At 33.2% G+C, this 16,959-nt stretch overlaps 1 long non-coding RNA gene across 1 annotated transcript in view; it reads right to left on the minus strand.

The window, feature by feature from the left end:
- The window catches only part of LOC110257315, a 62,992-nt gene extending 51,262 nt beyond the window's left edge, over positions 1-11,730 (minus strand). The window contains exon 1 of the long non-coding RNA XR_002339767.1: positions 11,505-11,730. This is a non-coding gene — a long non-coding RNA (uncharacterized LOC110257315). The remainder of the gene's footprint in view (positions 1-11,504) is intronic.

Genomic DNA, 16,959 nt, shown 5'->3' on the forward strand with positions numbered 1-16,959 from the left:
AGTTACTCCTGGAAACTCATATATGAGTTAAAGGAGAAAAATAGAGATTAAAAATATAGATAATAAATATTAAAGATAGATAAATAGAGAAAGTTTGATTTTGTTTCTTCAACCTGCTTTAGAAGTGTATTATTTATGTTGGAGATGCATAACTGTGAGCCTGTATCAAAACGTGTAACCAGTCATCCCGATAATGTGCCAAACTACCAATGTGCATAATTAAATCAGAAAATCTGTGGTCTTGGAACCACAAAAGTCCCAGAAATGCCAAAGCAATCCTGAGGAACAAAAACTATGCAGGAGGCACAACTCTCCCAGACTTTAGGCAATACTACAAAGCCACAGTAATCAATACAGTGTGTTACTGGTATCCAAACAGACTTAGAGACCTATGGAACAGAATAGAGAATCATAAATGAACCCAGACACCTATGGTCAATTAATCTTTGACAAAGGAGGCAACAACATAAAATGGGAAAAAGACAGTTTTTTCAGCAAATATTGCTGGTAAACCTGGACAGCTGCATGCAAATCATGAAACTAGAATACACCCTCACACCATGCACCAAAAAAAACTCAAAACACCTTAAAGACTTAAATATAAGACAAGACACCATCAAACTCATGGAAAAGAACATAGGCAAAACATTCTCTGACATCAACCATAACAGGTCAGGTCAGTCTTCCAAAGCAACAGAATTAAAAACAAAAATAAACCAATGGGACATAATCAAGCTTTTGCACAGCAAAAGAAAACAAAAAGACAACTTACAGAATGGGAGAAAACAGTTTCAAATAATGCAACTGACAAGGGATTAATCTCTAAAATTATACAAACAACTTATACAACTTAACAGCAAAAAAGCCAACAACCCAATGGAAAAACGGCCAAAAGACGTGAATAGACATTTCACCAAGGATGATATACAGATGGCCAACCAGCACATAAAAAAATGCTCAACATCACTAGTTATTAGAGAAATGCAAATCAAAACTACCACGAGAGACCACCTCACACCAGTCAGAATGGCCATCCTTAAGAGCTTCACAAGTAACAAATGCTAGAGAGGGTGTGGACAAAAAGGAACCCTCTTGCACTGTTGGTGGGAATGTTGCTGGTACAAACCACTATGGAGAACAGCAATGGAGGTATCTTAGAAAACTATACATAGAACTACCATATGACCCAGCAATCCCACTCTTGGGTGCATATGAACAGACAAAACTTTCCTTGAAAAAGACACATGCACCCGCATGTTCATTGCAGCACTATTCACAATAGCCAAGACATGGAAACAACCCAAATGTTCATCAATGGATGATTGGATTAGGAAGATGTGGTATATATACACAATGGAATACTACTCAACCATAAAAAAGAACCAAGTAATGCCATTTGCAGAAACATGGATGGAACTAGAGACTCTCATACTGAAGGAAGTAAGTCCGAAAGAGAAAGCAAATACCATATGATATCACTTATATCTGGAATCTAATATGTGTCACAAAGGAACCGTTCTACAGAAAAGAAAATCATGGACTTGGAGAATAGACTGTGATTGCCGAGGGGGATGGGGAGAGAGTGGGATGGATTGGGAGCTTGGGGTTAATAGATACAAACTCTTGCTTTTGGAGTGGATTAGCAATGAGATCCTACTGTGTAGCACTGGGAACTATGTCTATGATGGAACATGATAATGGGAGAAAAAAGAATCTATACATGTATGTATAATTGAGTCACCATGCAGTAGAAAATTGAGAGAACACTGTAAAGCAGATATAATGGAAAAAATTAAAATTATTACATTTAAAAAATAGAAAATCTTTGGTATTAAACAATGAATAAGATTTTTATTTCTCTGCTAAAGAGGAAAATAATGAGAAAATTCTGTCAAGAGAGATGAATAAAACTATATTTTTTTTACATAACACTAGATGGCTAGATCAGTTCGCAATAGCTATAGAACAAACCACTCCAAAACTGCATGGTTAAGTGTTTGCTTATCTTACAATTTTGTACTTTTTTAGGCAGTTCTGATTAAAAGAACAAGACTCAGCAGGTCTTGGCTGGATTTGAATATCATTCCAGGGTCAGCTGACAGGGTAAGCTTTGGACAGGCCTGTCCATAATCACCTCAGCAGTGACAACTTGTCTTCATTGCATGTGTTCCCCCATTCTTCAGGAGATTAGCCTGAATTTATACTCATTGTGGAGAAGGGTGCAGAGAGGAAGGGAAAGAGTGAGTGTAAAAATGCAATGCTCTTGAAAGCTAAGCTTAAAAACTAGCATACCATCACTTCTGACACATTATGTTTGCTGACACAATTCACAGAGACTACCAGACATGGGAGAGTACATTACAAATTTCACCTGGTGAGGTACGGGGCTACAAAATAACATTCCAAAAGTATAAATACTTGAAGGAATTAAAAAAAAAAAACAAAAAACTGTAGATTGACATGGTTCAACCTCAGTCAACCAAAATGGAGATTCAGCATCAAGGAAAAAATTACTTCAATACAATTCTTTATGTTTCAAGTAGTTCTGCTGCCAAGTATGATGTTTGTGATAAGGCACACAATTTATTTAATTAATCTTAGATGATTTTATTTGTAAAACAAGGATGTTAAATAGATGCTATTTATGTTTTCAAACAAAATTCTTCTCAAATGAAAGAGATTTTACATACTTCCTTGGGAGATGAGGTTGGGAATGGGGCATGCTTTTTCCTCAAAAATCACTGATTTAAACATCTGTAAAGAACATTTTCATTCTACATCTTCATCTCCAAAGACTACTCCTGAGTCCTTCATGTTCTCTTATATATATTTTCACTCCTTCACTGAACAATTCAGCCATTTATAGACATAATGATTATATATTAATCCAGAATTGTTTCTTGAATTTTATTTCCTTCTAGTTACCAAATTATTAAGGTATGTAGGGAGCCCAGTCTTAGGAGTGTCATCAAACTTTCATGAGTTTTACCTTTAGGATCCCCACCAGCATCTCTGCGAATAAAATAAAAAGGGGGGGCGGAGATCCCTTAGTTCTTCCTGTGTATAGTCTTGATTTTATACCCAATTTACATTAGATATCTCTGCTTTCTACCAAGAAAAATGAAAAGAAATCTGCTTTGGAGTGCCCTTGTGGCCTAATAGTTAAGGATACGGCATTGTCACTGCTGTGGCTCAGGTCACTGCTGTGATGCAGGTTTGATTCCTGGCACAGGAACTTCTGCATGCTATGGGAAGAACTCCTCTTCCCCAAACAGGCTTTACCCCCGGCCTGAAACATCCAATAAATCAACAAAATTAATGGTAAACAATTTTTTAAGACACTGAACATTGGTCAATGAATATCAGTGATCCCTGACCTGGGAACGTGATGGGTACTCTCACTACAGATTTTAATACTGAAAATAAGGAACTACAATGATCAACTTTATGCCAATAAATTAGACAACTTAGAAGAAATATAAGTCCTTAAAAGACACAAAATATCAAAGTTCACTCAAGAAGTGGATAATCTCAATAGTTTTAACATATATCACTATTTCACTTGATCATTTTTTATTTTCTCTTCTGTTTATGATATATTCATTATAACAGAATGCATCTTAGAAATCTCAGAATTACTATTCAAGATTTATAGTTCTTTTTTGAGGTTAATTATTTGCTCTTGGTAAATTTTTTCATAACATTTATAACATTTTCACCTTTCTTTGCCATTTCCTCTCTGTCATATAATTTTGTTGCTATAAGACTATCTCTCTCTCTTTCTTTTTCAAACAGACCCTGCATGTAGCATAGTGCATAACTAGCATTTAGTTAGCAGCCAGAGGATATTTGTTGGTTAAGTCTATGAGTTTTGAAAATTAGGCTGCCAGAATTTTATATCTGGCTTTAAAAATCTATCTTTTGAAGGCATTCCCTTGGTACAGTGGGTTAGATTAGGTCCAGCATTGTCACTGCAGCTGCTGGGGTCTTTGCTGTGGCATGGTTTCACTTCTAGCTCAGAAACTTCTGCATGGCACAGGTGCAGCTAAATAAATAAGTAAATAAATTAATTAATTAAATATATCTTTTGGAAATTGCACCTTTCTTATTTCAAAAAAAAGAATAACAATATCTTCTTCATAAAGTTTTTATGACTACTACATGATTGATACATTTTGATCACTTAGGGTAGACACTGGTAGTAAATTCTCAAAAAAATTTTTTGATTTTTACAAATGAATGAAAGAATAATGCATGAATCATTGTACTATAAAACCATGAAAGACTTTCAGTTGTGGATGTGCCAAAGTCTTTATGAATTCTTTAAAAAATATATTTGACAATGTGAAGGATAGATTAAAAGAGGGTCAATCTAACATCAAGGAAGTTCCTGTAGTGTCTATCCACATCCAGACCAGAGATAACAAGCAGATAAATTAAGGCAATAGTAAGGGCATTAAAATCAAGGGGTTTCTTTCTCCATATTCAAAGCTACCAATGGTGGATTGAGTCTTTGTAATATTTTTGCCTGTCCGATTTATCTCCTTCTTGGAAACTGTGACTTCCTAAGACTAAAATTTAACCAAAACAACAGGGAAAAACTCCTACTACCAGGCAAATAACTGTTGAGTGTAATACTGCTGAGAGACACATAAGAACATAGAGACAATCTCTGAGGTTTAAAACAAAGAATTAAAGCTGAGAATGGAATAGGCATTGAGAAAATCTTCTTGGCCTATGAAAATCCCCAATCTAAACATAGAAATCACTTGAAAATTCTGAATCCTGTTGTCACTGAGGGTAACCATAGAAATAATAAATCTCAAATCTACTTCATCTCCCTTTTTGATTAAATTAAATCCTGATAATAAAGAATAACAAAATGAATGCTGTTACTATTTCCAGACATTGAAACTATTAGATGTAGAATAACATATTATTTTACAAAAAAATATATATAGCACTCAACATTACAAAAAATTATGAAGCATAGAAAAAATAAGGAAAAAACAACTCACTGCCAAGAGGTCAATAAAGAAAAACTCAGCTACGACACATATGTTACAACTGAGAAAACTTTTAAGTAACTATAACTAATTAAATGTTCTAATAGAAAAGGTGTGAAAAATGAAAAATCACATGGATACTTTTAGCAGAGATGGAAATTATAAGAATTAAATGCAAATGCTAGAAATAAAATTGTGTAATAGAAGATAAGAGTTCCTTCAACAGACTCATCAATTCAGTTAAAGAATTAACTAATGCAACTTAACTAATGAAAGAATAAAGACCTAACTTGAATGAAGACAGATTAAAAGAAATGACTCAAACTGAAAGATTAATTAAATTAATAATAATGATGATGATAATAAGAGTATAAAATAGTAAAGGATTCAAGAACTTTGAGCCAATATCAAATGGTAAAACCTACATAAAATTAGAATTGCAGAATGGGAGGAAAAATATTTGAAGAAATAATTGCCAATAATTTTCCCAGGTTTATGATAACAAACCAAATCTAAGAGCTCAGAGACAGTGAGCAAGATAAATTGAAAACACACACACACACAAAACACACACATACGCACATTATACCAAAGGCAGAGGAAAATGAAGAAATTCTTGAAACAAAAGAAAACTGAAACATTACCAATGAAGAAATGAGAGTAAGAATGACATCAACTACATCACACTTATCAGAAACTATGCAAGTGAAAACAATGGAGTGATGTTTAAATGTGCTGAAAAGAAAAAAAAACTGTCAAAATATAATTCTCTTCCCACAAATATACTTCATAAATGCATTTAAAATAAAGATTCAGATAAATGGAGAACATGTAGCTAGAAGATCAGCACTAAAGGAAATATTAAGGAAGTTTATCAGGCTAAAGAATATTATTTGAGGACTGAAACTTGAATCCATATGAAGTAATTAAGTATACTGAACATGTAAGATAAAACAAAATAAACAAAGGTTAAAAAACACTTTTTTCTTTCCTTTAATTACTCTAAAAATAGCTACGTGTATTAGTCAGGGGTCTCCAAGTATAAATATGAAGAGACGGGGAGAGGGAGAGAAAAAGATACAGAGAGGGAAAGATCTATTGTAACCAATAGGTTCATGTGATTATTCAGGTTGAGAAGTCTCAAATCTTCACTATGGGCCAGCAGGCTCAAGATGATAGAACTTATATGTGGAATCTAAAATATGGCACAAATAAACTTACCTATAAAACAGAAACAGACATAGAGAACAGACTTGTGGTTGCCAAGGCGGAGGCGGCAGTTTGGGCTTAACACATGCAAACTATTACACTTAGAATGGATAAGCAATGAAGTCCTACTGTATAGAGAACTATATCCAGTCTCTTGGGATAGGACATGATGGAAGATAATATGAGAAAAACAATGTATATGTATGTATGACTGGGTCATTTTGCTATACATCAGAAATTGGCACAACATTGTAAAGCAAAAAAAAAAAAAAAAGGAAGTAAAGTAAAAAAAAAAAAAAAAAAAGACTCATGTGAGCCAATGATGCAGCTCTAGTCCAAATGCTGTCCTCTAGAGAATGTTTTCCCATACTCAGGAAGGCCAGTCTTCATTAATTGTTCAGACTGACTAGGGTTCATCTACACTATGGAGGGTGAATCTGCATTACCCAAAGTTCACCAATTTAAATATGAATCTCATTCCAAAACACTCTCAATGCACATGGAATTAACCAGCATACTATCTAAAATAAAACCAGCAGCAATTTATTGTGTGTTTACAGAATATGAAAAAGTAACATGTATGACAAAAATAGCCCAAGGTTGGGAGGTAATTTAAAAACAAAATATGTATTTAAGTTAATTCCACAAAATGTGATGAAATATAGTATTATTTAAAGGCAAACACTAATTAAACTGAGTAGTATATTATAAAACTAAGGAAATCTCTATAATTTAAAAAATGTAAATAATAAAAGTGGAAAAAAAATAAATCATTAATAAGTGCTTAAACCAAAGGAAAGGAAGAGGAAAGAAAGAAACTTTCCCCCCCAAAAAAACAGATTGAATAAGCAGAAACAGATACCACGTTGGTCACATTTATACCAGTCGTGTTAATAGTCACATCAATTAAAAGAGAAATTGTAAGATAAGATTAAAATGCAAGATATACTATCTGTTTCAACAAATAAATGCACAGTTAAAGTATGTGAAATTATAATATATGAAAACAAATTTTTAAAAAGCTGGAGTAGCTATATGAATATTAGACAAAATATAACTTTAAAAAATACTTAGAATAAGAAACATTACCATAGATAAAGGGAGATAGGACATAATGATAATGGACTCAGTTCTCAAAGACAGAGAAATACTAAATATGTATGTACCAACAACAGTTTCATACTACATAAGGCAAAACTGCAAGAGAAATAGACAAATCCACAACTAAATTAGAGACTTCAACATTCCCCTCTCAGCACTGGATAGAAATAGTATGCAGAAAATGAATGTTAAAATTTTGAAGATCAGAACAATACTCTCTTTGAAATTCATTAACACATATATATATATATATATATGATTTTTCCTACAATAGCTCTTATACACATTCTTAACAACTGCACATGTTCAATAAGATAGAACATATTTCATACCATAAAATCAACCTCGTTAACTTAAATAAAATACAACTCATAAATACATTTTATATGGCTGACCATATAAAATCAAATTTAAAGATACACATATGGGAGTTCCCGTCGTGGCGCAGTGGTTAACGAATCCGACTAGGAACCATGAGGTTGCGGGTTCGGTCCCTGCCCTTGCTCAGTGGGTTAACGATCCGGCGTTGCCGTGAGCTGTGGTGTAGGTTGCAGACACGGCTCGGATCCCGCGTTGCTGTGGCTCTGGCGTAGGCCGGTGGCTACAGCTCTGATTCAACCCCTAGCCGGGGAACATCCATATGCCGCGGGAGCGGCCCAAGAAATAGCAACAACAACAACAAAAAAGACAAAAAAAAAAAAAAAAAGACAAGACAGAAAGACCAAAAAAAAAAAAAATAAAGATACACATATGGCCAACAAACACTTGAAACAATGCTCAACATCACTGATTATTAAAGAAATGCAAATCAAAACTACCACGAGAGACCACCTCACACCAGTCAGAATGGCCATCATTAAGAAGTCCGCAAATAACAAAGGCTGTAGGGGGTGTGGAGAAAAGGGAACCCTCCTAAACTGTTGGTAGGAATGTTCCTGGTACAAACCACTATGGAGAACAGCAATGGAGGTATCTTAGAAAACTATACATAGAACTACCATATGACCCAGCAATCCCACTCTTGGGTGCATATGAACAGACAAAACTTTCCTTGAAAAAGACACATGCACCCGCATGTTCATTGCAGCACTATTCACAATAGCCAAGACATGGAAACAACCCAAATATCCATCAACAGATGATTGGATTAGGAAGATGTGGTATATATACACAATGGAATACTACTCAACCATAAAAAAGAACCAAATAATGCCATTTGCAGAAACATGGATGGAACCAGAGACTCTCATACTGAAGGAAGTAAGTCAGAAAGAGAAAGACAAATACCATATGATATCACTTATATCTGGAATCTAATATGTGGCACAAAGGAACCATTCTACAGAAAAGAAAATCATGGACTTGGAGAATAGACTCATAGTTTCCAAGGGAGAGGGGGAAGGAACAGGATGGATTGGGAGCTTGGGGTTAATAGATGCAGACTGTTGCCTTTGGAATGGATAAGCAATGGGGTCCTGCTGTGTAACACTGGGAACTCTGTGTAGTTACTTATGATGGAGCATGATATGTGAGAAAATAGAATGTGTACATCTATGTGTAACTGGGTCACCATGCTGTACAGCAGAAAATTGAGAGAACACTGTAAACCAGCTATAATGAAAAAAAATCATTACATAAAAAAATTGTAAAAGTCAATTACAAAAATATATTCTTAAAATATTCAAATATTTGAAAATGTATTTCTAAGATAACACAAAAAAAATAGAACATAATTAGTGCATAAATCAATGAAATTAAAATTAGAAAATTTATAGAAAAATTTAATGAAAACAAAAGCTAGTTCCTTGAAAATCTGAATAAAACTGATGAACATCTACCCAGACTGACCAAGAAAAAAAGAAAAAAATCAAATTAAAATATGGGGATAAGAGAAGATACATCAGTGAAAACCCAACAGATACTAAAAAAGAGTAATAAGGGAATACTATTTTATTCAGATATATTTGAAAACTTGGATGAAACAGACCAATACCTTTAAAGACACAAACTACCAAAATTACTGAAGAAGAAACAGATAATCTGAATAGTGAATAATATAATAGTCTGAATAATTGGGAAAGGAGCTATGTCAGGAATGAATGAGACTGACTGAAGAACCTCTATGTTTACTGCCTGGACTGAACTTTTGCTGAAGTCTCTGAAATAAAACTTCTAAATAGTTGCTGAGTTGCCAAAAGGAAAGAATAACACTGAGAATACAACTTTTTCTGGACTGAAAAAAAAACATACATTTCCCTGGTAACAGATGAGATGTGTTCTATAATACAATCATATATATAGAACAAATTTACCTTCCAATCCAAATTCTTGGCAAACAATCTATGTAAGCCTGCGTGAACTTCCCTCTTCTTCCCTAAAAATCCTTACCCATTATCCTCCATTGGGACAATATTTTGGGTTCCTCCAGAATCTGTGATCCATGAATTACAATTCTAAGAATTCAAATAAATCGCTTTTTTATCTGTTTATAATTCATGTTCCCTTCAGTTGACAATGTCTATTATAGAAACTGAATTCATAGTCAAACACATTCCAACAAAAAATCTAAGTCCCAAATGATTTTGCTGCACAATTGATCACACATTTAGTAAATAGTTGTAATTATGTACAATCTTTTAATGATTAAAGACTGAACTTATGACCCTTAATTGAGAAAAGGCAAGACTGTATTCCCTTTCCATTCTTATCCACCATTGTACTAGAGTTTCAGCCAGTTCAATAAGGCATTGAAAATAAATTTAATGAATATAAATTGGGAAAGAAGAAATAAAACTCTGTCCACTCACAAATGATGATTGTCTATGCTTAAAAAAAAAAAAATCTAAAAAACACTACCATAGAACTAATAAGTGAGTTTAGAAAAGTCACAAGTTTCAAAATCACTACATCGAAATCAAGTGAATAATAATAATAATAATAAAATATTGGAATTCAAAATTAAAGTACCATTTGCAATAGAACCAATAATAATGAAATATTAGTTTGAAATCTAATAAAATGCATTTATTAACTTTTTGCTTAAAATACAAAATACTGATTAAAAAATCAAACAAAGCTTAAATAAATGTAGAGCTATAACTTGTTCATAGGTTGGAAGACTTAATGTTTAAGATGACAATTCTCCTCTAACGATCTATACATTTAATGAAATCTCTATCAAAATCCAAACAAAACTTTTTGAATAGATGAACAAGCCAATTCAAAAATTTATATGAAAATAAAGGGAAGAGAATTGCCAAATTATATTGTTAAAAAAAAAAAAAGGTTGAAAGGCTCACACTAATTGACTTCCAGATTACAGTATGATGTTGGTGCCAAGGGTGACCAATAGATCAACTTAGCAGAATAGAATATCCAATGATATACCCACACAAACATTGGCAACTGAGTTTTGACAGAAAGCAAATACTGGGGAAAAAAGAGATTTTTCAACTAATGTTGCTGACAACAATTAACAGTTTCGTAAACAAACAAACCAAAAAAAAATATAAACCTCACACATTACTAAAAATTAACCCTGGGAGTTCCCGTCATGGCTCAGTGGTTAGCAAACCTGGCTAGCATCCATGAGGATGCGGGTTCAATTCCTGGCCTCCATTAGTGGGTTAAGGATCCAGGGTTGCCCATGAGCTGTGGTGAAGGTCAGAGACGCGACTCGGATCCCGTGTTGCTATGGCTGTCGTGTAAGCCAGCGGCTACAGCCCCAATTCCACCCCTAGCTTGGGAACCTCCATATGCTGAGGATGCAGCCCTAAAAAAAGACAAAAAAAAAATTAACCCTAATAATTCAAATATCTAACAAAAAATATAAAGCTATAAAATTTGCATATGAAAACATTAAAAAAATCTTTTTGACCCTAGGTTAAGGAAAGAATTCTTAGCTACATCACCAAAAACATAATCTTTAAGAGAAATAATTGGTAAATTGTACTTTACCAAAATTAAAATTGTTCACTCTGTGAAAGACACTATTACAAGAATGAAAAGATAATTTAATGGTTCCACATGTAACGAGCTTGGATTTCACCATGCTGTCCTAATAAAAATTAAAAAGCTGAACAGATTGAAAAATTAATAACTCTTTCTTCATCTATAAGAAGGGGAGGACACACAGCAAAACACTGACCTAAGTTTGGCTGAAGACAGATACAGGGAGTCTTGGCTTACCAGACAATCACAGCAGAAACCTCCACAGGAACCTCCGCTGGGTAGGAAAATTTGAACTTTAATTGTTCAGATAACTAGTGAAATAAACACTCAAGGAAGACTTTGTCATCAATACTGTGAGATTTACCACCAGGAGTTTGACTAAACTCCCACAGTAAATATGAAAGAGAAAACCCCTCAGCCTCCCGGCAAGAGGGAAAAGGAACCATTTTGAAACATTCCAGAGCACTCCCTTCCTTTTAACAAGGCCTGCCCTCAAGTGAAACTAATTAACCAGAGCCTCACTTGCTGGAGTATTAGCAGAGCCAAAATAATTAAGAGGAAGAGAACTACTCAACTCGATCTAATTCTATCCTTCTCCAAGGGCAGATATGTTCCAAACTCCAGCCCACGCCAGCCATCATGTCCCATCTAAAGGGAGAGATAAAAGGAAAGAAATACTGTGAAGCTTGCAATACAGAGGCACAGGCTCACTAAAAGCCTGAAACCTAATCACAGGAATATAGAACACGTGCTCTCCCCTCACACCTCACTAACACATTACTAAAGGCTTTTTACAGCAGTTCTATTTTTCTGGTATAGCATGTCTGGCTATTAACAAAAAGATATACCAAAAGAAAAAAGCATAACTCGAAGAGACAGAGCAAGTATCAGAAGCAAAGGCAGGGATGTTGGAATAATCAGACAGAATTTAAAACAACTGTGATTAATATGCTAAGGGCTCTAATGGATAAAGCTAACAGCATAAAAGAACAGAAGTGTAATCTAAGCAGAGAGATATGAGTCTAAAGAATCAAAAAGAAATGCTAGAGATAATACACTGTAACAGAAATGAAGAATGACTTGGACACAGCTGAGGAAAGAATCTCTGCACCATGAGATTTATCAGTAGATTCCTCATAAAACAAACAGAACAAAGCTGGGGAAAAAAAATAGAACAGAATATTCAAGGACTATGGAACAACTACAAAAGTATAACATTCATGAAATCAGAACATCAGAAGAAGAAAAAGAAAATGAAATTTGAAACTATGGCAATTGAGACTCCACAAGCTAGTGTCAGACCCCAAACCACAGATCCTGGAGGCTCAGAGAACACCAAGGGTGAACCCTAAGGTAAACTAATAGGCTCTGGATGATTGCCATATATCATTGCAGGATCATCCTTGAGTAAAAAAATATATATATACCATTCTGGTGAGTGATAATGGGGGAGGCTATGCAAGCATGGGGGCAGGAGATATATAAGAAATTTCTGTATCCCCCCTCTTAATTTTGTTATAAACCTAAAAGTACCCTAAAAAAAAGTCTTTAAAATAAAAGGCAAGTTGTACTATAAATCAGGGGAAGAAGTACTTAGAGCAGTGCAAAAAAAAAGAGATAATTCATAGGCTAGGATAAAATTTGAAAATCCATATAAGACAGAGGCTATTTATCCAGGAAAAGAAAAATAAATATATATGTCTATATTTGTGTATACATACATACATACATACGTTCAGCAAGAAAATAAAACAACCTAATAAAAAATTGACAAAACTGTCAAGCAGACAGTTCACCAGAAAAGACGTATGGATGGCAAAAAAAGCACATAAAAAGATATTAAAAATTATTTGTCTTTAGGGAAGTGCAAATTGAATCGATTTGTATCACCATTGTAGTGGTACAAAATGGCACTATACACCTCACAGAATGAATAAAAATTTTTAACTTTTTTAAAAGAAGAAATTAACAATACCACATAGCTGCAAGGATTTAGAACTGGCATTGCTTGTAGAAAAACACTGTACAGTCATTTTACACTTGATTTTAGCCAAGGCCGAGAAGCGATGTACAGTCATTTAGAAAATAGATTTATAATGTCTTAAAATTAAATACATGTTCACCATACGACCCAGTGATATCACTCCTAGATATTTACTGAAGAGAAATGGAAACCTGTGTCCACACAAAACCCAGTATGTTTACAGCAAACTTACTCATGATTGTCAAAAATTAGCAACTCACTTTTCTCCAACTGGTGATGGCTAAACAAACTGGTACCCCCATATTATGGAATAAGGAGAATAACACTGTAATTGAACACTAATTAGCAATTAAAAGTAACAAAATTATTGATACACACAATGTGAATGAACTACAAATGCATTTTGCTAAGTGAAAGGAATCAGGCCTAAAAGGGTACATACCGTATATGGTTCCATTCATTCGACATTTGGGAAAAGGACAGAGAGTGGACTGGTGGTTGCCAGGAGCTAGGGTTGGCAGAAGGATTTGACCACAAAAGGATAGGAGGAAATTTGGAGGGATAATGGAGCTCTCTAAGTCTTGGCTCTGTTTGCCAAACCTCACAGAACTGTACACTTTTCTAAATTAAGATTCAGGCTGTTCCTTAGAAATAAGAGCCTGTAAAATCTCTAGGTTAAAATTTATGGCCCCACCTTGTTTCTTCTAAACTTGTTTTTAATTAATCAATGGGTATTATTTAACATCTTTTTATTTTTAAATTGAAGTCACAAAGTTTGACATATAAACATTTGAGGTTGAATAAAAAATGATGATTCTAAAATGCAGCATCAGTCACAAAACTTTTGAATAAAATAGTTTATAAAAACAATTCAAATTAAACTCCTCATGACCCCACTGTATTCTAAGTAAATTAATGAAAAAGATACCTACTTATTTAATTATAAAGATAAAGAAAAGAAATTGTAATGAGCACTAGTGGGGGAAATAAAACTAGAGTAGCGCTGCAATAATAAAAATAAAGAAGGCAAACTATCTACAAAGTGTGGATTAAAATAAAGGTTGTACTTCAATAATGCTATGTAAAATAGGATAGGCAAAGAAACATTACTTATGGACAAAAATTAAAAAGTAAGAAAACATACCATCAGGAGCAGTAGTGTAAAAGATGAAGATTTGTGAATCATTCACACAGTTGACAGTTAAAGACATTTGAGTTGACTGCACCTCAAATAAAGACAAAACAAAAAAGAGGTACAAGGAAAAGAACTTAGGGGGAAATATATATACATATATACACATAATATTTACATATATGTACATATATATATGAGAAAAGGGGGAAACGTGGCCAGCATAGAAAAATGACAGTGAAGTAATTAAAATATATTCAACTAGAGGTTGAAAATAATATACTTCTACGCCATTTCCTATTTAATCTTTCTAAAAACATAAAGGAAAACAAAGTGACAGAGCATTAATGATTAATAAATGCTACAGAGGAATGGAAGTTCAGTCTGTTTTACCCCAAATCTTATCCTTTTATTTTTATCACCATTTTTGCACACTCACTGATGCATGGTCGGTCTTTTGTAACATTTATTTCTCAATGGATTCGTTATGAACAACTGGGGAAAAAATGACCACATGCCATAACCCACGTAATAGGGGACATGTTACTTTTCTTAATGATAGGAAATTAAACTAACACATGTAACATTTTCAGTTTTTAACCACAATTACCTTTTACCTTGAGTCCAGTAATTAAATACTGTCCTGCCTCTTAACTTCAATCTGCTTAAGAACAAATAAAAACAGAAAACCTTCTTATCTTGTATCAAGGATTAATTAAAGAGATATTCAGATACTTTTCAAAAATCTGTTGTACTTTAGAACATCCTTCTCCAAACCTTTCATCTCTCTTCTCTAGGAGCTAGTGGATTCAGATGAATGATGGTTTTATTGGGGTAAAAAACAATTTTTCAAGGACTGAGATTCATGAATCATTTATGTGTTCTCAACATGTTAAACATGTAACAGAACAAGTAAGGAATACAAAAGACAGCTTGCTAAACTCAAATCTATATCTCTATATACAGAGGAAAGGAGAAGGTATTTGTTTCAGGTAAAAAAAAAAAAAACAAAAAAACTTACTAAGTAGCATGTCAAGTCTCTGAGGCAATTAAATTCAAGAAACCCCAGACTACTAATCCCACCACACACCCCCTACCTTTATGGGAAATTGAACAGAAAGAAAGATATTTTCTTTTAATGATCTTTCACTTTAACAAATATTTATTGAATCTTTGAATATGGAAAGCAAGAACATTTTCTGGTCTTTCATTCTTCTTTTATTATAATATATTATTTTTTATAAGAAAATAACCAAGCTTTAACAAAAGTTAAATTTTAAATAATCTATTAGTTGTAAAGAGAAAGAAAAGTTTAGAAAATAATTTCACACATTTTGCAACTGGCATTCAACACACAGAACACATATTTATAAAGAAATTTGAACCTAAAATTGAATAAGCAATAATACATGAAACTGAAGAACTGAAGTATGTATGTTTTCTAAAATTGTTCCATTTCTTTAAAATGATAGAAAAAATTATATGAAAATCATAAATAGAGATAGGTGATTAATGTAAGGAACTCAAGAAGCCCTTAAAAAATAAAATTCTGCTCATTTGAAAGGAAAACCTTAACAAAATACAAGAATGAGAATGTAACCTAGAATGCTGGGAAATCAAAGTGCTCTGGTGAGATTTCTTTACAACAACTCATTATTAAATTGCTTGCAAAAATAAGGACCTTGTAAAACTCCCGTTGATAAAAAGCAGATAAGCAAGTACTGGGAAAATAGGAACATATTATATAGACCTTAGGACTATGCCTTTTCAGAGGGTCCTGGGGAATATATTTAACCATGCAATTAACTTTCTATGTTTTAAATCAGTAAGTATAATTTCTGAAACTCACAAACTTTTATTGAAGTAAGAGTTCTCTCTAATAAAAAGAAAACATGAAATACTTGGATGATTTTTTTAAAGAGAAGATACTGGTAATAACCTTTAACAATTTTTATTGAATGTTTAAATATGGAAAATACACTTGATTCAACTCATTAAGATTCAAGATTCCCTTTGAAAAAATAATTCATTCTAGCCTTAGTCAAAAATTAAGAGCAAAGAACATAAAAAGAACTGCATATTATTATAATTAAGCCAATTATTTATAATACATGGATACAAATTTATAAATGAAGAAATATGCACACAAAACTGAATAAATGGACATCAAAATTAGATTTATAGTACTGAAAATAAAACTGTAATGTTTTCTCTACAATCCAAATACTAATATTTGCCAATAATGTCCCAGATAAATATACATCCTTAACAAAGACTGGCCTTTGAGAGGTGGTCCACAGAAAACAAATTCAACAGTGACTCAAACCATCTGGAAACATATTACTATATATTTTGATTACGAATATACATACTTCAAATGTATAGTTATGTTTAACATATGAAAAGAAAATTTTCCACATTAAAATATTTTATATTTAATAATAGAGGAAATTATTTTGCCACAGTAGCAGCTAGAATTTCAAAAGCAGGGAACAAAGATTCTTAGAAGTAGGCAGCTTGACCAGGAATCTGAAACATGGCAAGGATCTCTCAAACAGACCAACATAACTAATTAT

Source organism: Sus scrofa, chromosome 16, assembly GCF_000003025.6.
Source record: "Sus scrofa isolate TJ Tabasco breed Duroc chromosome 16, Sscrofa11.1, whole genome shotgun sequence".
NCBI classification, from domain to species: domain Eukaryota; kingdom Metazoa; phylum Chordata; class Mammalia; order Artiodactyla; family Suidae; genus Sus; species Sus scrofa.